This window comes from Sitophilus oryzae, unplaced genomic scaffold (assembly GCF_002938485.1).
Source record: "Sitophilus oryzae breed Bouriz unplaced genomic scaffold, Soryzae_2.0 scaffold_690_pilon_pilon, whole genome shotgun sequence".
In the NCBI taxonomy this organism is placed as follows: domain Eukaryota; kingdom Metazoa; phylum Arthropoda; class Insecta; order Coleoptera; family Curculionidae; genus Sitophilus; species Sitophilus oryzae.
In genome coordinates this window covers 1,447,222-1,474,621 of record NW_022147296.1, presented here as the reverse complement: position 1 = coordinate 1,474,621, position 27,400 = coordinate 1,447,222, and the positions used below count along the sequence as shown (strand labels likewise).

General features: G+C 30.5%; 1 protein-coding gene across 1 annotated transcript in view; it reads left to right on the top strand.

Moving 5' to 3' along the window:
- Window positions 1–27,400, top strand: part of LOC115888227 (gastrula zinc finger protein XlCGF57.1-like) — a 53,505-nt gene that overhangs the window by 25,129 nt on the left and 976 nt on the right. The window lies entirely within an intron of this gene.

Below are 27,400 nucleotides of genomic sequence, written 5' to 3'. Positions count from 1 at the left end.
ATAAACAAACGAATGTGCATAAAGCAGGTAGCATACCGTTGGAAATTTACGCTCATTAAAAACAATTTAAATTAAACGTCTTTTATGGAAAAATCTGTCTGATGTATTGTTATTTCCTTGACGTAAGTATTATTGTAGTTTACCGAAAACAATTTGATGCATATTATGCATATTAATAAAAACATTATAAATTCATCGCAAATTTCGCGATGACAAAAAAATTATTTTGTTAATTAGAAAAAATTTAATATAAAATTGTGGATTTTTTAAATTATCTTATGGACATCTTATATCATATTTATAATTACTTTGACAGTATTTTACATAAAAAATGTCTATACCTCTGTGGTTGACTCATCTCTTCAAAAAAAGTACAGCGGTAAAAAAAATGTAATAGTTAGTTGTAGTTTTTTGTAAGCGCTGTTTACAAAAAGTAACTATTTTATTTATAAGTGGTGAAAATGCTGTTCAAAATTCAATGCTAAACTTTCTAAAATATAAAATAGTTTTTCTTCGATTTTTTTAAGTGGAACCGCTAAAAATTCTAAAATGATTTAAGCTCAAAAATGATATAGTACAATCATAAGGTACAGACCAACTATATTAAATACCTATATAGTTTTGATTTCATGACATTTCTTGTATTTTTAATATTTTTTTAAAGGCTTAAAAAATATTTAATAGTATCTTGGGATTATGTAAAGTTATCATAAAGGAAGCCAAAAGTGCAATAATAAATAGGGTGTTCCATTAAAACAAAATCATCATGATCCACTCACACTTTTTTGAGCGAACTTGTAGAAGTTAAAATATTTTCCTGAAATACATCCTAATACATACTTTAGGTTTGCACTTATCCCAAATTCCAATAACAAAATTTTTTTATTATAGGAGCTGCAAATGCCCGACGCATTGTTGCCGGACCCATATAAAGTACCAGGAAAAACTTTGAAACGTTTGATTGGCGCCCTGTTAAAAGTGTATTTCCCTATTCATCAATATACATAAAAATTAGGATTTGATTAAAAATATGACGAACTTAATAATCCTGCAGCCGTATCTTAGACTATAATAGATATTGACAGTTGTGATATTGAAAGTTGCACGTCGAGTACGTAGCACGAGTTGTGTAACCACACAACCACAAATTAACTACAACAGATGCGAAAGAAAGCGACTGCATCGGAAACCGCTCGGCAAACCCGACACGCCTATTGAGTGGTGTAAATACACCAGTCGTTTAGTCCGGAAACCTATGCTGTGTCGTATTCGCTTGCTGGAATGACATAGTGCGTGGTTATATGTTTCTTTTTAAAAACGCGTGTAGGATTTTGTTGAACTTTTGTACTGTTATTTCTAAGTTTGGTAATTTGTATATCTTATTTAAAATGGGATGCAAATGTGTTTATTTATAAGGGAAAAAAAGATATTTATAGTATAAAAAATTAATTTATTTAACAAAATTTAATAAAAATGTGACAAAATAGTTACCTTTCTATTGGTACTATCGGACTTTTTTCGACTATATAAATCTTTATTTGTAAACTTTAATACATAAAGTATTTTCAATCTAATAAATCATTTAATGATGTAAATAAGAGGAAATTTCTCACATGGGTGGTCAAATTTTATAGTTTTCATTATATCAAACAGCCTCTGAGAAATCTTTTCAACTCAAAATGCCTTTAATTATGTTTGACTGCATCATTAAAAAGGGTCTTCAAATACATCAATGTGATATTTGTCTAAAATTTGCAAAAGAATCCGAATCTCTGGATAACTCGAAATTATTTACCCATTTAAAAACCTTTGATCATGAAAGTGGAAAAATTTGTTCATTTTATTTACAGGCTGGAGAAATTATTTATATTAAATTTTGATGAGTTTTGCACTGAAGAAAACATTCAGAGGCTGTTTGATATAATGAAAACTATAGAATTTGGCCACCCATATGAGAAATTTCCTCTTATTTACATCATTAAATTATTTATTAGATTGAAAATATTTTATGCATTAAAGTTTACAAAAAATAAAGATTTATATAGTCGAAAAAAGTCCAAAAATAGAACCAATAGAAATGTAACTATTTTGTCACATCTTTAATTAAATTTTGTTAAATAAATTAATTTTTTATATTATAAATATCTTTTTTTTTCCTAATCTTCTACGAGCTGATATAATATGACGAGCAATCTATTAAATTACTGTGAGATTATACAGAAAAAACTTCGAGACATAGGAAAATCAAGTCCATTTAGCGTGTGTCCAAATTTTGACAAGTTTTCAAAAATGACAGTTTTGTTTTTGTTAGTTCTCGGTGAATGATTTCAAGGGTACATAAAATCTAAAATTTACGACCATGAAGAAATTCAAAACTTGGAGCAGTTAAGGCAGAAAATATTTAATGCCTTTGACACTGTCACCCCTGATATGTTATCCAATGTGAGGAGGGGATTTTATGATTGTTTGGGTTATTGTTTAATGCAAGAGGGAGGCACTTTTGAACAATTTTTGTAATTTTTTAAATTTCATTATCCTGTTTTTTTACCGTTTACCCATTACCTACCTTGACAAACATGGGAAAACGAAGGTCCTTTTCAGGACCACAAATATTTTGATTGGGAAAATTGGTAACTTTTTTTTGGATTAAAAAACAAAAGTTGTTAATATAATACCAATTTAAAACTGTTTTAGTAGTTTTAATACACACTATGATATAAAATGTATTATTATTATAATGTACATTATTAATACTATTGTTCATTCGAAATGGCATTAAGGCCCAATTGCAACAATGATTTAAATTTTTCTTAAAGATAAGTAGAGCTTAGAATGAGCTGTATTTATATTTACTTTAATATTCACCTTAAATGAGGAAATTTGACTGATACAATTTTTGAATTTGAATTGTTTTTAATGATACTAACAATTTTAGTTCAATTTTTAATAAAATTTATTTAATATTAATAGAAATCCAAGAGATTTGAAACCTCTTTTAGCGATTTATAACATTCTCAAATGAATTACAGGTGCCCTTATTTTCTATGAAAATCACACAGCTTTTTTCATAGTCGCTGCAGTTGCTATAGCTATAAAAAACTAATTTTTTAACGTGTGAAAATTGCGACACACGCTAAATGGACTTGATTTTTCGTATGTCTCGAAGTCTGTGGACCTTTTTGTATACCTCGATAACATATTGGTGCAGATTATTTTTACCCAAACAAATAATAACCCAAACTATACATTGATGCGGATTGTCTATGAACTCTTTCTGAAGGTCACAGAAACCTGAACGCGTAATTCGGTGTTCTTTCGCATCTGTTATAGGTAATTAGTGACACAACTATCTTAATGGAGTTAACTCGCGTGTATTGTACAATATTTTATCTACGTCTAACTATAATAAACAGACAGACTCGGAAGCTGATCTTTTGACAGTAAAGCGTCATGGTGGTTGGCCGTCTAACACGGTGGCGGAAAGTTATATCTAAAACTCCGCCGAAAATAAAAGAAAAATAGCGTCAAAAATTTTAGGCGGGACGGGAGATAGTTGTGAAGCAAACATTAAAAAATTAAAACCAAGTAACACAGAGCCCTTTTAATTTGCCACGGCTAGTCATCAGAATCAGAATTTGAATATATCGAATACAAGTTCGGGAAATGTAGCTGCTTCATCAGGCATTTACTTGAAAGATTCTTCAAACTGTATCATTAACATTTATAATAAATAAGTTTTCATGTTTTTATAGTTATTATCAATAAAACATTAATTTTATTTGTATTTAGTAGCTATTTAGTGCCATGTTAGTAGGTATTTCGTACCAGTTAAGAGCTTCTTAACTCACTGACGCATGACGTTGATAAACAAATAAATATCACACTATAAGGAATAAACTAAAAAAAATATTAATTGAAAGTAATTTTTTCCACTCACCAAAATTGAATCAATTTAACAGTATACTTAAATCCATGAGTTTACACGAAACACATTTTTGTATATTATTCTAGTTTTCGGTACGTTTTGTCTACCTTACTGACATTTTCAAAATCTAATAAACCACTGGCAAGCTTGCCAAATGTGATCCGGGCATTCCGCAGTCGAATTCATGAAATATTTGGAACGCTTCTTTATGCCGGGTGGATCAGAGTTGGCACGAAATGCCACGCGTAGGGTTACCGATGTGAAACAATACTATAAATATTTTATTTATGGTAAAAAAGTCCTTGTACATGAGATAGAATATGTAAAAGAGGTTACCTACGTTGTCACGATATTCCTACGGGGTATGAGCTAATGAATATTGACGTTTTTTAAAACAATTACTTGAAAAATTAACTAGATGAATTCATAAAACTGGTAAAATGTTTTCAAATAATGGCGTGTTTCCAAAAAATGGAAAAAAAACTGCGACAAAACAGAGACTGTCGTTTTCATCAATGATCAAAGGGTTTCCGTGTTTTTAAAGACAGGGTTTGGTGGAAACAGCACTCAATTATCCAGAGAGTTTTTTTTATCTATTTCGTGTGTATCGAGTTTGTGAAAACCTCTGATTGTGTGACCACCGATTGCATCACAGATTGTTTTATTTTGAACAATTATCTATTGTTCTAAATAAAATAATTGAAGATTTAACACACTTGCTACATAAAGCATTTCCGTATGAAAGTGGGATTTAAAATATGGTTAATCTTTTAATGAAAAATAGCTTTGCACAAGTTCCACTTAACATTTTTACTAAGCTAGATTTAGTAAAATTTAGCAAACAGTAAAATTGACATGCATATGCTGTAAATAAAAACTTTATTAAAAATATCCTTTCCTTTTAAGAAGTTTAATACATGTATTTCATTTAAAAAACATAAGCTAATATTGTCAAAACTGATATTTTACAATTTTTAATGTGTCACGTTATTTACCTATACTTTTTTCTTCCGTTTCTTTAACTCTCTTTATTTTTTAATTTTTTTATTCTCTTATTCTTATTGCTTCTGCTTTCTCGGCAGCTTCGTTAAAATAAACTTCATTGTCGTCACTTTCTGACATATTGACTTTCTTTGTTTCACAAATTGGAAGAAACAAACGAAAAATTGTCAATACTGACAGAAATATTCTGTTTTATTGATTTTGAAGGTTAAGACTTCAAAACCGGTCTACATAAGGGTAACGAAAAGGCAGATGAAATGGCTAAACAAGGCTTATTATTGCCATTCATAGGTCCAGAACCCTGTCCAGAACTTTCCTGCAATGCTGAAAAAGCAGTCACAAAAATGGCCAAAAATCAGTGTGTGGCCAAAAAATCTCTAGAATGGTATATGTATAGAGAAATTCACCAGGAAAGAGGCTAGCAAAAAAGTCCATAGTAGAGCATTCGCCAAAATTCACGGCAGACGTGATAAAAAAAGGCAGGGAGACTGTCAAAGCTGTAGTGAGTCTACGAATAGGGCATTTCTAAAGCTAAAGCTGTTGCGTGTGACTGACAGACGAAGCCATGAACAGGTTCTGCCAATCTGAAAACGACAGCACACATTTCATATCGGTGCGACAAATGTACGGTTCTTTGTACTCCTATTAGGCAATGATAGACCATTGACATACACCTATATGGAGAGTTCAGAGTGTTCAAGTTGCCAGAGTTTTTGACAAGATTCAGAAAAGGACCATACTAGATCTTAAAAGGTCGCAGCGGATCAGGCTGGTAGTCACCTCGAAAAACCTAATCAATCTACTTATAATTTTCTTTAGACCACCCTGTAGAGAAATCCATAAATTGTGGCAGTCAGAACTTTTATCTACATCGCCACTGCTAACTGGAAAAACAACAGATGGATGTGATAAATTGGGAAAAAAATATTTGTTTTACCTTGTGATATTAATAGCTCTAAATATGATTAATTGCTCTGAAATAGCAGCAAAAAAAATGTTAATGAGAGATGATCAGTAATTATATTTATTAATTGGAACAAAGGTTCGTTTATATATAGGTAAGTAGTAAGTATATCGTGAGAATTTTTAATTGCTTACAGTATTAACACATTTTTATGTTTTATTGTGGAAAACAAAAATGCAGTAATTAAAAATTAATTATTATGTATGGAGTAAAATAATTAATTAATGAATGTAGTGACAAATTATTTGATTAATTAACGATAATTTTTAAATAAGTAATTAAATATAATACATGACAAAAGGTGACCAAAATTTTGCCAAAAAAATGGAATTTTAAATCAAATAATGATATTGATATGTCAATTAAGGAATTAATGAAAATGTTTAATTACTAAATGAGCTAATTACTGTTTAATAACTTTGTTTTGTATAAGTTGATTAATTTTTTCATCAACTTTGAGAAAAAATTCAGTAAACATGAAAATACCTACACATAATTGTAAGGTGCCGAAAAATTAAAATTTGCATTATATAGGGTGAGTCTTAAATAAGTGCAGATATTTTCATATCTCGATAAAAGAAACATATTTTCTCTTTTTTTCAAAAAAATAATAAAACATAATTTTTTGGAAAACTTTTGAGAACCACTGGATCGTTTCTAGATTTTGTTTCTTGTAAATTTAATCTACTACCTATGTTGCCATATTATCAGGAAATTATGTTTTTTAATTAAAAACTAAGACAATTTCCAAAAAAAATTTTCAAAAAAATTCAGAATTTTCCAAAAAAAATTTCGCGAAAAAACTCTCATAATCGTATTTCGGGGGTCGAAATATGCCACCATATTTTCATGTTTCCCTAAAAATATTCGCACTTATTTTAAGGCTTGCCCTGTATAAAAAAAGGTTTTATTTATTAAAAACAAAATGATACACAGGGTTGTTCACCACATACGACACGGAGTATTGTAGCTAAACGATTAGATTTTTACAAATTGTAAGTTTTGGGTTCGTTGAAGGACCATTAGAGCTACAATTTAAAAATATTTTTACAAGATACAGAGTGTCCCAAATAAATAAAAAATATCAAAGTTGTATTTTTTTAAATGGAACACCCTGTATATTATTGCATTTTTAGTTTCTACGATTAAAATAAAGGTAAATTTGATTAAGGTTTATTACAGTTAAACCTTACCGTTTTTGAAATATTTTCAATTTTACGAAATTGCAGTATAAATTTTAAGGCTTCATTTCTCCGAGGGTATCAAAGTTTTTAATACTAAATATTTACTGAAGTTTATTTATTGATTAGTTATTGTGTTGCAATAATAAAAATTATACTACCTTATACAGAGTGTCTAAAAATTTATTTTAAATAATTACTAGCTTTAAACGGCAATAACTTATTTACTTTAAATAGAACACCCTGTATATTTTATGAGAATCAAATGCACAATTTAATTGTCTATCAAATTGTATTATACCATTTCTTACCTATACCTTCAAGTTTTCGTAGAAAATGCATTTTCTTATAATTTAGACCTCATTTATCAATATACCTATGGAATATTGACATTTTTGAAGAGTGATGCAAGTCGAGCGATTTAACGGCTAGAGGATGTTTTGGTGATAATTCGTTTAGGCATTGTAATGCATTTAGTGAATCTGAACATATCGCCCATTTGGAAGGAGGTAGGTTGGAGATTATTATTAGTGATTCCTTAATAGAAAAAAGTTTGGCAGAAAGGATGCTGGTGGTAGGAAGTAAGCGTAAATTATTTATTAATTTACTCCAAATTTTAATTGTTTTTAGTTGTACAATCGTGTAGTTGTTTTTTATTTGGATTTAATATAAATACATTCGTATGTGTCGTATACAGGGTGGCCCATTTATCAGATAATTAGATAATAAACTAATGTTGCATAGTTTATAAAAACGCATATCCTAAAAATATGTTGTGTTATACCGGAATCCCAAAAAAATGCTTTCTTTATAAAAATTTTTGTTTGTTCTAAAATCCCGTTTATACATTTATAAATTTCCATACCGCATTAGAGGAAATTAAAAAAAAACATCCTAAGTTCTAAAAATCAAAACGCGTTTCTATGGTAATATAATTTCGAATTTATTCTTTGCTAGATTGTTATTGATAAAAATTTAATTAACGTCATATTTTTTGTTGTTTTAAAATGTTAACAGCCCAAATTTATTTGGTTTGGTGCTACGGAAAAGGTAATTATAAATGTTCTGCTTCTTTAACTGTAATAGCAGAAAAAAGTAGCAATGAACTATCTATCAAAAAAATAAAAAATAAATGATATTGCCGTAGAAATGCCACCACACTCTCACTTTTTTTTAAATTTCCTCTGAAACGGCATGGTATTTGGAGAAGTATACACAGGATTTAGAACAAGCAAAAATTTTTATGAAAGATGCATTTTTCTCAAAATGTCAACAATAAAATAGTTTTCCTCTTATAAAGACAATCCGGTTACATGCCGTATATTTTAAAAACCACCAGGTAAACAGTTAAGGAAGTTGCACAAGTACGAAATGGATACCTACCTACGTAATTTAAAAACAAATCCTGCCACCTACAAGTCTTTTAATTTAATTAATACTTTATATGATAAAGGCGATCTTGTTACAGAATATCGAAAGTCAGTCAATTAGAGGCCAGAAATACGATAATTTCCAATAAAAAAACAGCAATGTCATTGCTAGACCTCGATAATAAAATAGAAAAATCGTAGATAGTATCATTTCGCAATGATGCCATTGAAAAAAAATAAAAAATGTCGGAAAACGGAAGAAGTTAGGTGATTTGCCACGTATTATTAACATAAAAAATATAAATAATGCGTTGTTCCTTTTTTAAATGACAAGAAAGGTTGGTTGCCTCGCTGAATCTTCAACTAGTTTGGTATTTTAGAAGGCCGAATATATATTTTTTAAACTTTTAGTTTTTCTCTTATTCATCCTGCTACAATAAATGAATTCTCAATGAGACTCACTGGTTTAATACAAATATTTTAAAACATACGTAAGAACTTAAAATAATATACAGGGTCGCTTTTATGTATGGAAACGGTCGATTATTAGGTAAAATATAGGAGGTACCGCAAAAAGTTAAATACAAAAGTTACAGGATTTTTAAATATCTATTAGCGAGTATTAAATTTAAGTATACAGGGTAGGTCATAAAGTCGTGGCATATAAAAGTTTATTTTTTTTAAACCCCCTGTATATTATTGCATATTTCAATTCTTCCATCAATTTAAAAAAAAATCTCAAAAATATATTTTCTCTTTACCATTTTTAATAAAAATTGATAATAACACAGTTACTGTTGTTATTTCTAAAATGGTTAATCCCGTTTATGTTTTTCCAAATTTCCATACCGTTTTAGAGAAAATTAACTTCTTGTGTTATGCTTTAATTGATGAATATTAGACCTTACTCTTATAGAACAACATACAACTCCTCAAAATATGAACCTTGTATATGGAACACTCTGTATGTAAATACTTATCAAAACTATGCAAGTTTCTTCTTAATAAAAAAACTTAAAAATATTATTATATTCTGAATTAATATTCAGATAGTTTTATATAAAAAATTTCTGTACGTACAAAAAGCACCAACGTAATAAACAACAAACATGATAATAAAAGATAAAAATACAAAATATTAAACTTAAAATATTCACATAGGTTATGGACTTTTAGATAAGGCTGCTTTAAACACGAAAGATAAAAATACAGTGACATATTTTTTAACATTGTAAGCATGTCGTCAAATAATTTTAAATTTCTTTCTTAGTTTACAAAAAATTTTAAAAAGAATTTTCTCCAGGCTTAGCAAAGAATGTTTGTATTGTACAACTTGGCTAATACAATTTATAGATTTTTCCTCTTTTAAAGCTATTCTTTTTTAATGCAACACAGTTCAATTGCATTCAAAGGGTGTATTTTTAGAGGATACTCAGTAAAATAGTCTTATTTTTAACTTTTTGACCTAGAAAAATATCGGAATTATTTATACCACTCTCACAAAAATTAGGGAGGCAGCTGTACAATAGTTTAGATATTATTTATAGCTCACTTAAATTAATTTGATTACTATAAATAAGTCGTATCTATCATTTTTTTAATTTAATCTGATTTAAAAATGAAGCTAAAGAATGATTTAATAAGAATTTTTCAACATAAAGCTTTAATGTATTACTTTCAATCTGAGATCAATCTCTAGATTTTATTTACTAAAAATTGACATAAAATTTGTCAAAAGTTAACACCAGCTAACCAGTTATACAGGGTGTCCCAGAAATAAGTGCTAATATTTTAAGGGGTGGTAGATCTCGATAAAAGAAACATTTTCTCTTTATCGTTTTTCAAATAAGTCCAAAATAACGGAGCTATTTTACTTTGAAAATTTCCAAAAAAATGACTTTTTGCTAAAATTTTGAGAACCACTGGATCTTTTCTTGATTTTCTTTCTTGTAAATTTAATGTAATACGTATCTTGCTATATTATCAAGAAATTATGTTTTTAACTAAAAACTAAAAGAATTTCCTAAAAAAAATTCAAAATTTTTCTAATTTTCAATTTTTTTTTCGCGAAAAAAACCTCATAGGCGTGTTTCTGGGGTTGAACTGTACTACCAGTTAAAATACTTGCACTTATTTCTGGGACACCCTGTAGAAAGATTAAAAAAGGATAGAACGTTTCCAGACACAAATATATTTCCAAAAAAATATTTTTCTTGAATAAACTACACCATTTAAAAATAAATTTTGGTCAGTATAAAAATAAGTTACAGCCATCTTATCGCCAACTCCAGTAAATGCCATTCTCGGTGCCATTAAAAAAAATAAAGAGTACGAGCCAAGTAAATGACCTCGCCAAAATTATCGTCGATTGTCGTTCCATATTCTCCTATGACGCCGTTTTTTTTTCGATCGTGTGATATATCCGCATATTATGTTTTGTAAATTTATTTATAATGATTTCACTCGAGACAAAGCGGTAGTAGATAAGTAGATACCGCAAATGATATCAACCTTATCATTCTCAATTAAAGATGAAGGATTTTGAACGAAGTGGTAAATCAGAATTTTCGCAATTTTTTTATCCTCGAAATATAGGAGTGATTTTATTCGCGAACAAGGTGAAAAAAGATTGAAATCCCACATCTACTACTATTTGCACGGCTATGACATAATATCAATGACTCATTACTTTATTATAACAGTCTCGTCGTCTGTTTTTTCCGAATCACCTGTGCAGTCTTGTATCAACCGACACCGTCCAATGCCACCTGAAATACTAAGGCCTTTCCTCTTGTCCGTGACGTCATTAATAGAGGGTATATACATATATAAATATACAATATAAATATATTTGATATCAATTAAACTTTTAGAAACGTAATCGAGGGCGCGATTTTTAAATTCATTGTTGCCAACCATGGACATATTCGGTGCCGTGCTGACTAACTGGAATTTAAATTTCGCGCTGGGGATTCAGGTGGTAGCTCTGCTGTAAAAAATGTCAAGTTGCCGCATTTATTTATTTGTTTCCTGACATTGTCATTGGTTTTGGCACTTCAGTTTTGTATTACGAGTTTTTGGTTTAAATAAATAGTGTAGTGATTAGGGAATGCAATCCCGCAAATGCTGGACCCGCAAATGCGGGATCTCTCTGAGGTTCCGCGGGATCAAAATTGCGAGGTTTACCAATCCGCGGGATCGACACATTATTACTCGGTAACCCAATCGATCCGTAACCACCGTAATAACAAGGCCGGCAGCTTATCCGTGACGTCATCAACTGGAGGCCTAAACTTTGATTGCATTTGATACACTTTATACGTATATAATGGATATAAACTTTTTCGTCATACTATATTGTTATATTATTATAACATAAGCAAAATCAGAATGGAAAAGATGCATATAACGTCCGCCGGACGTTATCATAACGGCCGGCGGCCGTTAAGTTTCTAAGGTAATCGTAACGTGTGTCACCTGCAACAATGACTATTTATTGTCAGTTGGACTTTTCAAAAATTGGGAAAATAGACCATAGCGAGATGTCGCGAGAAATTCCGTTGGAAATACAGGAGGAAGCGGCTGCGGCTACTCAAAATTATACTTCCGACTATAACCAGAGAGAGATATCAGCAGGAATATGACAATTTTTTGAAGTGGCGGCAGGATAGAAGTATAAACAGCGTAAATGAAGCGGTATTGCTGGCTTATGCTAAAAGAATGTCTGAAATGTATTCTCCTACATCACTGTGGACAAAGATTCCATGCTGAAGCTTGCGTTGAGAGTATATGAAAACATCGACATATCAAGGTAAAAAGCCATTATATTCTTCGATATTTAATCATACTCATCTAAATTATATTTGTTCATAGATTTGGTAAACTGTTCATGTTTCTGAGGCGCAAAAACGAAGGTTATTCACCAAAAAAGCCAAAGTTCTGTCGGAGAATGACATAAATAATTTTCTACTGGATGCCGATGATTACACCTGGTTACTCGAAAAATTGTATTGGTGCTTGGTATTCTTGGAGCTTGTAGGCGCAGCGAGCTTTGGTCACTCACAGTTGATGATTTCGAAGATTCGGAGAAAAAATATTCTTGTCTCATTAAGAAATACTAAAAATAAGAAAGATAGGAAATTTCTTATTCCAAAACGGGCCTTCCGTTTGATGCCTATGGTTTATACAAAAATACATCAACCTGCGTCCTCGTAACTTTGACAATCCCAAAATTTTTCATTGGTTACAAGAAAGGCAAGTGTGTTAAGCAAATCGTCGGTATACATACCATCGGGAGCGTACCGCAGAAAATTGCAAAATTTTTGAACTTGGAGAATCCAGAACGTTATACAGGGCATTCATTTCGTAGATCATCAGCAACCATGCTCGCCGAAAAATGGTGGTGATTTACTATCGCTAAAGGAGCTAGGAGGATGGGAGTCTTCAACAGTGGCAGAAACTTACATAGAAAAATCAGTTTCCAAAAGAATGAAAATAACAAATCAACTTTTTCATGATAGCTCCAAAAATAATGTGTCTTTAGTGGATACAAATATTTGCCATTCTTCAGTAGCATCATCTTCTTCTATAAAATCTGTAAATCCCTGGGAAGGATTACAGATTTCTAAGAACAACAAGTGCACTTTTAATTTCCATGTTCATTATCATGAAAAAATGAATTTTAGTATAAGACATTATGTATTTTTTATCCTTACTTGTGTTATTGTTCAATAAAATTTGTTATTAAATAGTAGTGTTTATTGCTCTAAAAATCTGCAGTATGACGAAAATCTAGAACGCAACACGGCCGATAACAAATAACGGCCTTGGCTGCTTATGATCCTCGGCTACCAAACCACAAACTTCAGCCCGGCCGTTATTTGTTGTTTATCGGCCTTATTACGTTAATAACTATAAATGCACCGAATTTTTAATAAATAATAATTAAATATAAAATTTAAAAAACATCAGATTGATATCCCTTCTCACATAACCATCGTCATTGTATTTATTTTTGCTGTAAGTGTGTCTAAGTTTCTTTTATTTCCTTTTCCAAGTCTATCATTATTTTTTAACAACAGTAGTTTTTCAGACGTGTATTTCTAATAGAATTTTGACAATTTTTACAATAACTTAGCATTATAAATAGTACATTGCGGAAATTTTAGTAATGGTGTTATTACTTTTAAAGTAATCCAAAGATATTTTGATAAAAATATTTTTTTATTGTGAATTTTGAGAAACTCCTCATGGTTTTGCAAAACTTTGTTAAAAATTATATATTCAAATAAAACTATTAGTTATTTCATCTTTTGGAAACCCAAAACTGCCTTTAGTAAGGTTTTTTATAACTGAATTTTGTTCAATATCAGTGTTGTATGAAAATGTTAAATTATTTTTAGGGATATTAATGACTGAATCCTAAGTTTCTTTTCGCCTTATAAATGTCGAACACAAATACTGTACTGACTCCCAGCTAACTGTCTATATTTTCCAAACCTACTTTCAAGTGGATCAGTTTTTGCAAGTTCTCTAGTAAAACATACCTCATATTTTACTCATTAAAACAATATTTTATTACTTCAAGCTCAACCTGTTACTCAACTCAAGTTAATAACTTTAATACTGAACACAGATAAAAGTTAGAAATATTTTATCATTTGCATCGAATTTTAAAAAATTTAGTAAATAACAAGCATGACTAATAATTTGATCAGTATTACTATCAGGGTTCGGAAAACTACATGTTACTCTTAAAAACTACATACCCCGGGGTAGGGGGCGTAAATTATCGATAGAATACATAATATATACTATAAAAATATCTATTTTTTATTGTTTTTTCTCATATTATACACTATTTTGAACTAAAATATTCCTTTATTAAATTGGATTGATAAAAAGTGAAAGATAAACATTTATTGACTGGTATGATTTTTTCCGTATTCTATTAAAACTATTTTTATATACTATAATATTTTTAAAAACTCGGAAAAAGACATTTTAAAACTTCGCAATATATCTGGTGAGTGAAAAAAGATCCACAATCTGAACTTTTGTTGGGTTCAATCGGTATCAACGCTGCTAAATAGAGTTGGGCCTCCACTTGGTGACGTCACGAGATTTTTACGTCACAGCTATCCGGCCTTGTTATTACGGTAGTTACGATCGATCTCGATTAACATCAAACCGCTTCGTTCCGGGCCGAGGCGTCGACGCTCGGAACCCGGGGGATTCCCCTTACGGCTTGGCCATTAAAAATAAGTGAAACAAACAGGTTAGTTGTTAGATTTCTTTTTGGTGTATGTGCGTAAGTGAAGAAAAGCGTTTATAGTACTTGTGGACAATTTCGTCAAATAAATTGCCGGACATAATTATCGGGATAAGCAAAATTTTAGGGTAAATTTAAAGTTGAATATCTCTTGAACTAAAAAAGATTTTGAGATGCGGTTTGGACCAGGTTTTTGATGCATCTATTGTGATTAAGATGCTATGTGGTTTTCGAAAATATATTTAGCGAATTCTCGTATACCGGGTGTTTTATAAGAGTGTGAAAATTTGGTCAAGAATCTTTATTAATTAAAACATTAAAGAAATAGTTACCAAGTACGATTAATCTGTACTGAAATTAGAAAAAACAATTTGATCGTTTTTTTATTTTTTTTTTGTTTTAAGGAAATTACGACGTTTTTTTCGAAAAAGATGCATTTTTAGTCATACGTATGGTCCTAAATGGTACAAAAAGCTTTGTACATTCTGCATATGCCAAAAAATTATTGATATAGAGTGTATCTAAAAGCAGATAACTAACACAAGTTAAAAAAAACTTCAACATCAGAATAATATTTTTATTTATAAAATAAGTAGATAAATTATAATAAAATTGAAGTTATTTAATATTAAATATATTTTTTGAACACCCTGTATACATCGGTCTAAATTTCTGTACAGCTAGTTTAAGATACACGCTATATCAATATATTGTGGGCCTATCAAAATGTACAATGCCTTTTGTACCATTTAGGACCAAATGTATGACTATTGTTTACAGTCCTGCAATTTTGCGGATCCGCGGGATTGATTGCTTTAATCCCGCGGGTTTGCGGGATTGAGATTATGGTGCGGGATTGCATTCCCTAGTCGTGATAATGTAAGCTTGAAAATGTTTACTAGCACACCTTTCAGTCGGACATTGTTCTTTTTAGACCTCTTTTAGTGCGAAATGTATAAAGATAGCTTAATAGCCGTAAAAACTCATCGCGACATTATTAGAATACATATATTGAACGGGAAAGCGGTAGTAATGGTCCTTTATGTCCCTTAACTGCTGTTAAAGAAAATATATAAACAACGGGCAATGCTGTGCCAGTCAAGCTTAATCACGTGACTAAAAGTTTATTTAGTATGAACTGTATGTGTTAGGCAATGAAAAGTCATTGACAATGAGCTGTACAGAGGGTTTAGTTTTCAAGTTAATAGAATTTTTTTGAAAATAATTGGATTGGAGCATCTAACCCACATGTTAGGTGAGGATCAAAATAGTATCCTCTATGTATCCGCCTCAAATTATCTATTCCAATCGATTGTAAACAATTTTTATTTAAAATTAGTGTAAATAATCTTTATCAATAATTACACGGCAAAGGCCAAGTTAGTTCATATCACATAAATGTTGCAACATTATAATCATTCTTTTTTATATACCTTATGTTTACGTGAAGTTAATCTTTATGTTTATGTGAAGTTTTGGGAATTATTAATTGGAAAAATAGTATAATATAATAAATTAATGTAGATGACAAAAATATAGAATGTTATGTCTCTCTTAAAAACATAATTCCTTGATATTATGGCAATATAGGTAGTAGATTAAAGTTAGTAGTAAAAAAACAGAAAAGATCAAGTTGTTCTCAAACCCCTAAAAATATCTGCACTTATTTGAGAATCACTCTGTATAACAAAAATATAGAAGTTGTTAGTGTTTCTCTAAGTATAGTTTCGCAGACTTTTTGTATTATTCTTTATAGCCTAATTTTTTCTACCATTTGTATTAAAAAAGTTATACTCGTAATTCTGAAGAACACTGATCTACTCAATCAACTCCGTGGCTTTACTATTTAAGGAGGTACTGTCCCTTCTACTTTCCTGAAATATAAGCTCCGTCCTAAATTTTTCTCATATTTATAGAGCAGATCTAGGTGACGTTAAAGTCCCCATTGCACTAAAACTCGCGACACAACTACTTACAGATACTTACATAACAAACGGAAGTAGTGAAAGGAATCGGGAATTGATCACAGACGGTGTTGAGTTTCGGGAGGCGTACCGAGCGAGCCGACCACGGACTGGAACAAATAGCGGACGAAAAGTAAGAAAAAACGAAAGAAAAATAAGGAAACTAAACACAACGGGAGAATAAATACACAGATCGGGATAAGTACGGACCGAAACTGCTGTTGGCGAAGCCGGCAAAATGCGGCGGGACTTATGGCACCGTTGCCAGATGGTTAGAGCCAGAATTCCCTTAAATATATGGAAATTGCCAAGCTTTGGAAAACTCTTTGCTGAGTTTCCTGGTACATTTTCTATGTTCTAGTGATGGGCATTACGATTTTTTTAGTGAATCGAATCCCACGATTCAGTTTCTCATATCGAATCGATTCCTACGATTCCTTAATTGAGGAGCAGACTTACTAAAAATGCATTTTGTCCATTTTTAAGATTTTCAACCAAAGATGGGGCATTGCAAACTACATACACAGAGTTAAAATATGATGCCAGAAACGACGTGCTAAATACATTTTATTCATACATTTAACAGCCACTACTTATACAGACATTACTCACATGTATACATGCATACAAAATAAATAATAACACACGCGTGAGTTTTTTGCAATTTATACAAATTATTAAGCTTTGTTCATAAATTACTAATTCAATTATTTATTTAAATTAACATTAACATTAAATGAAATTAATACTAAAAATAGCATTAATTTAATACTTATATAGTCCATAAGAATGATGGAATAAATTTCTTCTGTAGTTCAAAGAAGTAAGCAACCAAGATAGTTTCGTTTATACCTTTGACATGTTTTACTTTCATCTACTCGTCAAACGCCTTGAATCACAAAACATCCCCCTTTAGAACTTTTTCTTTAATGGCCATAAGCGGGAGTAAAAGACCAACCGCCCGAACAAACACTAGAGGCGCCACCGGTCATCAAATGGTGTAAAAATTGCGAAAATTTAATTATCTAATTTTGACACAAGGGGTCAATATTCATTGTTTTCAAACTATACCGGATGCGTCTCGAAAGTGGCTCTCCCCTATAACTTTTTTATTTCTTCAGATAAAAAAACTAGATTTGGTATGTTAGTATATGACATAAATTAGGATTGATTGACGTATTCAATTGTTTTTGGTCACTTCCTGTTTCACCGGAAATGACTACAACTTTTGATTTTTAAATGGCACCCTCGGTATTTTTTTATTTTATTCGATAGAAAATGACATTCTGAATAGAATGGCATATCATATGTCAGCTTTTGACATTCGCGCTTAAAACGAAATTAAATTTTAAAATTCAATCTAGAGTGCCATGGTTATGTTAAAAATACTAATTCTTAATCAAGGAGCCTTGGAAAAATAGATTTGATTGTCTAATGTTTTTAGTGTCTTGTCCTGGCCATTTAGAAAATGATCAAATCGTATTTTTAATCATATTTCAATTTTTTCAAATGGATCGAGGGTGGCTCATTAGCATACTTATTTGGAAAAAGTATTTTTTTTACGAATAATTTGGTACCACACACTTTGTATTTCGAGTCAAATTTTCGTTACGAACCGCAAATTATAATTTCAAATAAACTATATGCGAAAATGTCAAAAGTTGACATATGATATGTCATTCTATTCAGAGTGTCATTTTCTATCGAATAAAGTAAAAAAGTACCGAGGGTGCCATTTAAAAATCAAAAGTTGTAGTCATTTCCGGTGAAACAGGAAGTGACAGAAAACAATTGAATACGTCAATCAATCCTAATTTATGTCATATACTAGCATACCCAATCTCCATTTTTTAACTGTAAAAATAAAAAAGTTATTGGGGTGAGCTACTTTTGAGACGCACCCGGTATTATTAGACTTTGTTGTATTTTGTGAATGTATAAATGTTTTCTTAGTATAAAGTTGCATTATAGTAATTTAAATTATATTACATACATATTTAAGATTCAAATATTATGACATATACGTCAGTTCTGCCGTCTAAAATGTCATCTTGATAACAAAAAGTTAGTTATTGTGAAAAGTAGTTAAAATCATGTTGAAATATTAAAATTTACAAGTTATAATTAGATATTTTATATTATTTCAACAACAAACACATAATAGTACCTAAAGTGCCGTTATATTTTTCAGTTTTCGTTGTCAGCCACGTGACAAAAAAAAAGTTTCAGTGATTTTAGTGTTGTCGGATATTTTTATTTGTGAAATAGAAAAATTGCGTTTGGATTTCTAAACTAAAAGTGGAAGTTTTATTGCAATGTAAGTAAGCGTTTGTCCATTTTATATTTTACTTTTTTCATACCTACGACAAATATATTGAAATTTTAAAATTCTTTTTATTTAAAAAATGTTAGAAAACAAGCTTGAAATCCTTTAATTGGATTAATTGTTATGTAATATATTCCATTTAAATGTAATATATTACTTTACAATTAAAAAAATGTAAATTTAAAAAATACAGGCATATAAAATGCGTCTGCTGGATCTGTGTCTATGAAAGGAATGCGGACAAAAAACATTTAAATAAACAGCAATATATTTTATACGTCCACTTGACGAGTACGTCACCGCAAATCGCTCCGCCCACTCATTTTATTGGCTAGTTTCAAATTTGTTGAATTTTTATTGATGGGACGCGACGTCTATTTTTTTACGAAAAACATCGAGAGAATATCGTTTCCCCTCTCACGGATACCCCGTAGCTACAGAATGGACAAACGTACTGTACAGGCATTAATTGAATTTTTTAGAGTGCGAACAAACACTAGAGAGGCGCTTTATTATTTACTTTCATTTCTTAACATGATAGACGAAGTTCAAAAGGGGGATGTTTTGTGCCTTGAATTCCCTATCATATACGCCACGAGACTGTTCTGGCAGTATTTGTGCTGTAGCCGCCTCTGCCTGGTTAATAATTTCTTGTTTCTTGCGGAAGATCTTCCTGAATCATTTTTCTTTAAAATCTAACTGGCTGGTTGATAATTCACTATTTTATCGTTAAAAAACCGCGATTTATCTAAATGACGTCTTAATGTCAGTGCTATTTATTATTTATAAAAAAAAACGCTCATTTATATTCCATAGTAACATAAACGCATCCTGATAATTTATTAATTCGCAACAATGAGAGTAGAACTGGTAGATCCTTTTAAATCAATTATTATTTAGAGATTGGACATGAAACAGTTCTGTTGTTGGATAAAATTTTGTATGGCACCCACGTGTTAGTGTTTCCCAGCGTGACTTATATGTAAGATAACACACTAGTACCATAAATAACTATTATCCCATTCGAATTAAATGGCGAAAATATATTAAACTTTCTATGTGCTGTACGTCCATTGGCGGTAGACAAGCAAACAGAAGTATGTCCTTGTGTGCTCTGTGGACATGCTGCTGTTTGTTTGTCTTTGCCAGATGAAGAATTTTTTCGTACTACAACTGCTCCATTTTTTGAATAATGCTACTTAAAATAATGAATGGAACTACGAAACCATGTAGTTGGGGATAGAGACCGTGGTAGCAGAACAATAAAGAGAAATTTCACGTCTAAAGGACAGTCAACAGCTTTTTTTTTCAATTTATTCAGATATCATCAAAACTAGATTTTTTAAATGTAGGTATACTATATATTTATGATGTTTTATCATTTTTTCAAGTATACTAGTTTCTCAGTAAGTTTCTTGTAAGAAGCGTGGCAGTTTTTCTTTTTTTGGCAAAATTCGACAAAATTTAAGGGAAATATACAGGAGAATTCTTAAATAAGTGGAAACATGTAGAACTCGATATAATAAACATATTTTCTCTTTGCCGTTTTTCAAATATGCTCAAAATAACCGAGATATTTTACTTTGAAAATTTCCAAAAAAATTGAATTTTCCATTCAATTTTGAGAACCAACCACTGGATCTTTTCTGGGTTTTCTTTCTTGTTAATTTAATCTACTACCTATCTCTATGTTGCTATATTAGAAAGATATTATATTTTTTAACTAAAAATTTAAAACATTTCCAAAAAAATTCTTCAAAAAATTCTTCATCAGACGCAAAAAAAAACAAAAAGAAAAAAGGAAAAACTATTTAAAATATCTGTATACAACTATCCAAGAACACATTAGTTTTTTAGCAGATATACCTATTATAAACTGTTGACAGAAATAACATTTTTATTCTGTAGATTTTCCTCTGGTGACAAAAAAAAAGCAGAATTCTTGTCAAGAACAAGATAATCCTTTTAAAAAACTTTTCATTTACTTGCAGAGAAAACATTCAGGAAAATCCAGGAAATTCCCTAATTATCAGGAAATAAACGAGTCATCCGACAACTATGCCCTATACGAAAATAAATACTCACGTGATTCTCAAAGCGGCGTGCTCGCAGAATAAAATTCGGCCTTTCCTGCAAGCCGGCAACGAGAAAATTGTCACAGGACTTATCAAAACTTCTTTCCATTTCGATTGGATTGAAGCAAAGGTTTGAAGGATGAGACGAGGTGCGAAAAGGGAATAAACCCTTTCCCTTTTAAGGGACAGGTGAGTTTTTTCTTCAAATAACCCTTTATTTAAAAGCGTTATATGATCAAAAGGGATGTGAATCGATACAGATTTTAAAATAGCTTTTGTATTGCATGCTTTTTTTTGTCGTGTTTAGCGGGGATTTTGTAATGAACAAGCTTTCCTGGATTTTTTTTGCATATTTTTGATTTGGACATATTTACAGGGTGTCCCAGGTTCAGATTTTGAAAGCTGTATGAATTGTAGATTATTCTACAATAACAAAATCTAAAACTACAAAACACCCAGTATATAGAAGCCTCCCTAAACACAAAGTCATAAAAATTTCTCTGCGGAAATGCATCATTCTCTTTTTTCAGACTTTAGAATAACTGAAATCAGTTACATGGAAACGTGTTCCTGCTTTACATTCCAAACACTTTTCTTGTGTAGGTATGAGCTTAACCTAGTAGATACTGTAATTTAGACATCAATACCGACCCGAGATAAGACAAAAATAAACAAAAATGAACTAACAAACCAAAACGAGCTAAAGCAAAGCTAACCAAAGCAATCAAAACACGCTGTAAGCTAAAGCGCATCTGTTATATTTTACAATATTTTATCAATAAATCCAAGTTTTTTTGAGTGTCTATGTTTAGAAAAATTTCTGGAATGAAAAACAGAAACGTATTTTCATGTAACTGGTTTCAGCTAGTCTAAAGTTGAAAAACTGAAAATTATGCATTCCGCAGAAATATTCACTTACCTACTATTCGAAAAGACTTCCAAATACTAAATAAACAAATATTTCTTGTTCACTCTCTATATTAAAACAGTACTAAATTTTTTCTAGCTTCAATTATATAATTAACTATAATAATTTTCTAGTAAGAATGGATATCTGTCTATGTAAATGATAATTTGTAGTCACTATTAAACAAATACACATTGTAATAAACATTGTTATTTTTAGTAAAAAAATGTTCACAGAAAATATTACGCGCAGTTTTTTAAAAAAAAACAGAAAAAATTACTTTGTTGACATTAAATACCATACAATAAAGAAAATTAAATGTAGTTTTGCTTAACTTAAATACCTATATTTATTTTACATAAGTACATCTTTCTAATTAATGCAAATGAATATTTAGATTTCAAAAAACTGTATTTTATTGTTAATAAATCCATGTTAAACACCAGTATATAATGTTATTTTTGTATGAGGGATAATACTTTGAGTTAATTTGTAGGAGAATAGGTAAATTTACTTAAAAAAGATATTCCTAAAGCGATAATTGATTAAATATATTTATTTAATATAAATATGCATCTTTATAATTAATACTGCATAATTACAGCTGGAAAATTTCTGGAAATTTTGCCACTAAAAAAACGAAATATTTATTTATGTAAAAAATATGTCTTAGAATTTACAAATTTATTGATTTTCTGCTACTGAGAAATTTATAAATTATTTGTCAATTTTTTGAAATTTTTCAAAAAACATAAAATTTTAAAATTGCCAAGTCTCACAATGCAATTCATTCACTACAAAAGTTGTAATATCTCGTGCAGGTATTCAATAACTTTGTTATAAATTGTTATCTTCTCAATCTATACTAATATATAAAATCCTTAAGTGACTGACCTACTGATTAATCACGATCCTGCCCAAACCACTCAACGTAAGAAGCTCAATTTTGGCATACAGGTTGATTCTAGGGTGTAGAGGTCCGATAAGAAGGGATATTTTCGAAATTCCAGTTCCAAGGGGGTGAAACCACCCCCTCAAATATTACAATATTTTTTATTTAAAAAACGGTCAAGTTTCCGAAAAAAGGCTTAAACACGTAGCATATTTTATTTTGTTTTTTAAAATGTATAGAGGGTGTTTCGAAAAATCTGGTCATTGTTTAATAACATATTAAAGCGCTTGACGCAAAAAACGGGATTTTTGGAAACGGATCGACTTTGGTTTTTCGAAAATTTTCGAAACTCGAATTCTTACCACCCCTCAAATATTAGAATATTTTTTAATTAGAAACCGGTGAGTTTTCAGAAAACTCATAAACACGTATATTTTATTTTTTGTTTTACATATTTTAAGATTTTTTAAAAATTTATACAGGGTGTTTAAAGCTGATTTTTGGCAAACCGATTGACTGTGGGGTGTAGAGGTTCGATAAGAGGATTTTCGATTGTTTTTTGCTGATGCTGACATGAGAGAAAAATTTTATCCAGTTTGTATATGTTAATGGAAATTTTGCTTTGCTTTTTTATCATCACCATTAAAAATGATTAATCTGACGCGAACGAAGTCGCGGGACATCGCTAGTTACCTATAAACATTTGTAGTGATTGTATCAATACTAGACATCTTCATTTCTATAATATAATTATAACGACACCATAAATATAAGAGAATAATCTAATATTTTGATTACTATAAGTAAATCTAAACAGTCTTTGCTAATGAACTACTTTAATTATAGTAGAATATGTTGCCTTGCAATTGACAAGTCATTATAATCATTATAGAAATAAAGATGTAATATTGATATGGTTGCTTATAAATGTTTATAGGAAATTTCATTAAAAAAACCAGTTTATAACAAAGGTTGCTGAATAGGTGCTTCTATCGACAGTAAATCATATAACTGATGTGGTTTTACATGAGCTCTTACAACTTTTTTTTTTTAATGGAAGAAATGCAGCAAAATAACTATACTAATTCATTACAATACACCAAAATGCTTTTTACTTTTAACAATGGACTCGCTTTTCGCTAACTTTATCAGAAGATGATTAAAACTGAGCGATGTTAGCTTTGTTCTAAGACTAAATCATTTCTTTTTATTTCTGCTGTGGTAACACTAAAGGTTCCATCCCCAACTGAATGGGAAGAAAGAAGTTATAATATTTTTTGTTTTGTTACATTTTTATAATGTCTATTACGATCTAACTGAAAATCTGACGTGAAACATTATAAATTCTATAGCATAAATTGTAAGATGATGTATATTCAGTAATAACGTTAGAAGACATAAAATAATAAAGCCTATTATTTAAATAATAAATAAAAAAATGAAGTAATATCAAATGGTTAAATGGCTGGTAATCCTCTTTAGATGTACGATTGTTATAATTTTTATTGGGTTTGTAGGACAATGCTAAATGTAATGTGTCCGCTGATTTTTGCCGTTGTAACATTTTGTTTGTGTGTGTTGCAACCGATCGACGAGGACGCTATGTTTTTCGTTATATAATTTCGACGAAGAACGCATACAAATGCGATTGATACCAATTCTGTACATAGCTCAGTGTGTTTATCATTACCGCTGGAATCTAAAGGTTGATATTTTTGACCATTTGCTACAAAATCTTCTGTCTCCAGTAGACATAGTCAAATTCAGAAGGTTGATGATGGTCTCTGGCATTCCAAACGTCGCACGGTGGGGTATTAGCATGAAAAAGGTGATCGAAATTCGAAAAAGCAAATGTGTTTAAGATTTCCCAAAAAAAGATAAATGATAAGTTAAATCATATCTGCCATGAATGGCTTTGCTATGGGTGTGTTTAGTGGCATTCATTTGTTTCAACGAAACGTCAAAGTTGTTACTTCTCACAGAGAAGAGGTAAATGGCTAAATTTTATGTTTAAAATTATAAATTGTTGTTGTTCTTGTGCTCTTTTTACGTTTATATTATTGTTTTGATTGAAAATGGCTCAGCAAGCTGCAGGTATGTATTCTACATAAACCTATTATTTATTTTGATATTCTCTATACTAACGATTTTTTTTGCAACTAAAAGTTAGGCGTTCAGAAAATTTGATTAAATTTGTAACATTTTTATTATACTTAGAGATTTAGTTGCGCATTTCGAAGAATTCAGCATATTGTCTATATACGTTTTACTTAGTAAACATTGGGCTTTCATACAGTAAAATAAAATACTGCGACTTTTCTTTCATACTGCGAGAAAAACATTCTTGGTTTCCTCTAATTTGCCAATCAGTGATATACTAATGCGAGGTGTAAACCGCGATGGCATTGTTGGGTACAAAGCGATCGCATTAGTGCCATTAGCAGTATAGCACAATTTGGCATTAGTAGCGACTTTAGTGGTATGGGCATTGCTCGCGGATCAGTCATAGCATTAGTAGTAGTAGTTGCGATATTACTACTGGCACTGACCGTGGAAATACTGGAACAGTGATTTTTCTTTCTTTTTTTAGAATCGTCGAATTATCCTTTATTTTGTTCATATTATTTCCTCTTTAATTGAAAATAGCAATAATTTATATAAGGTCTACATAAAAATTTTCGATCAACTATCTGTGTCAAATACCCCACTGTGCGTCGCATTCGAAAATAAACACTATCATTTTGTAGACAAAATAGTATATTGTTTTATTAGGAGTAAAAATGACAATTTTTCTGGCGAGGCTGTACGTTTGCCATACGCCGAGGCACAAAAAAAATCATTTTTACTCCAAATAGAACATGCTATTTTTTTCAAACGCCACAAATAATTTTTTAAACAATTTCAAACGGTTCAAATAATAGGTATAAAAATATTTAAAAGCCATACCTTGTATGTAATTATACATCGAGGAAACACGGTTATGCTTGTTGAATTTGACACTTTATGTCAGTTTAATAATATATTTTTGTGAAAGCGTTTCGAAATTGACAGTTTTTGATTTTTTCATTTCAGATTCGAAATGACATTCTTTTAGGCACTAGTACCTAAAAGTGACACTTGTTTAAAATGCCTGAAAGTAACAAATTAAACGTTAGAAACAATGAAAATATTTATTTATTATTACTTATTTAATTAATTTTGTATTCGGAATCTTCACACTAATAAATGACTGACAATCTTTAATAGCATCTACGGTCAGAAACGTGATTTCTTCCCTGCCTACATGCTCCAAATACTCCAACGATTAAGACAACTTTAGCTAACAGGAATTCTTTGTCATCGGCTTCTTTCATAAAGCGTCCTATTTCCCGTTTTATAAATACTTTTGATATCTTTGCCTGATATCGGGAAGCTTTTCTTTTTAAAAATGCAATTAGGTTTGTGAATTTGCTAATATCTACGTTTCTGTTCAGGTAAATCATTGTGCGTATAGCATCGAATATTTACTCTACAGAGTTGACGGCTTTAAGGTAGTGGATAACTTCAGGAAATAGGCTAGCAATACCTTTTCTGTGAAATTCTCAACATGTTTTTCTTTGACCCAGGTTTCAAAATTGTTGTAGGTGGTTTCGTATAAGTTTTTCGACTTCTCGGGCACTAACGTGGATAGCGCAGTTTCAGCAGCTTGTTGAATATCCAAAGACTCGTCATTATCACTCATTTTTTCACAAAACTTTGTAGGAAATACGGCGACGTTGTTGCACCTGACAGAACTTTGTCATTAAACAATGCATAAACAATGCCTTAGAAACCGATTACCAGAACATTTTAAAAAATGTTTGAAAATAAATAATAATAATAGCATGAAAATCTCAAATTATCGTCTTTCACAAAAAATCTTGTATGAAATTCGTTGCGAAAAGAGTGTTTTAAGCACTCGACGCATTTAGCGTCCCGTGCTTAAAACACAATCATTTCGCAAGTTGTTACATAAATAGCTATTTCGTACTTTTATGCTTAGGCGTTAAAATGACTTTTATATTGTCAGTCACGTCACAAAAGTTAATACTTTTGTGACGTTCGAAAAAGAACAGTTTTGTTATAACCAAAATATAACCAATTATTTTACCAAAAAGAGATACTTACCGATAAACTAACTCCAAAACTACGCAGATAATTTTGTTTCAAGCACTGATTTCGAATGGTGCTAGAACCATAAGCACTCTCAACACCATAAGAAAACAGTAATCAAACACAAAAGTCCTATTTTGATCCAAATAAAACAAAAAAAACACCCACTATCTATTCATCATGAACTTTTATTATTTTTAAACTAGATTTAGCTGAAAAACTAAAGAAAAAACTGGATAAGCACTTGTTTACGATGTAATTAGTACCGAATGCAAAGTACCGCGGCAATAAAATGATTTAAGTACACCTGGCTTGTCACAGTTCGTTCTTAAACACAAAATAGATATTCCCTTACAACCGGCTTCGGAAAATTTAAAACCCGTGAGGCCATT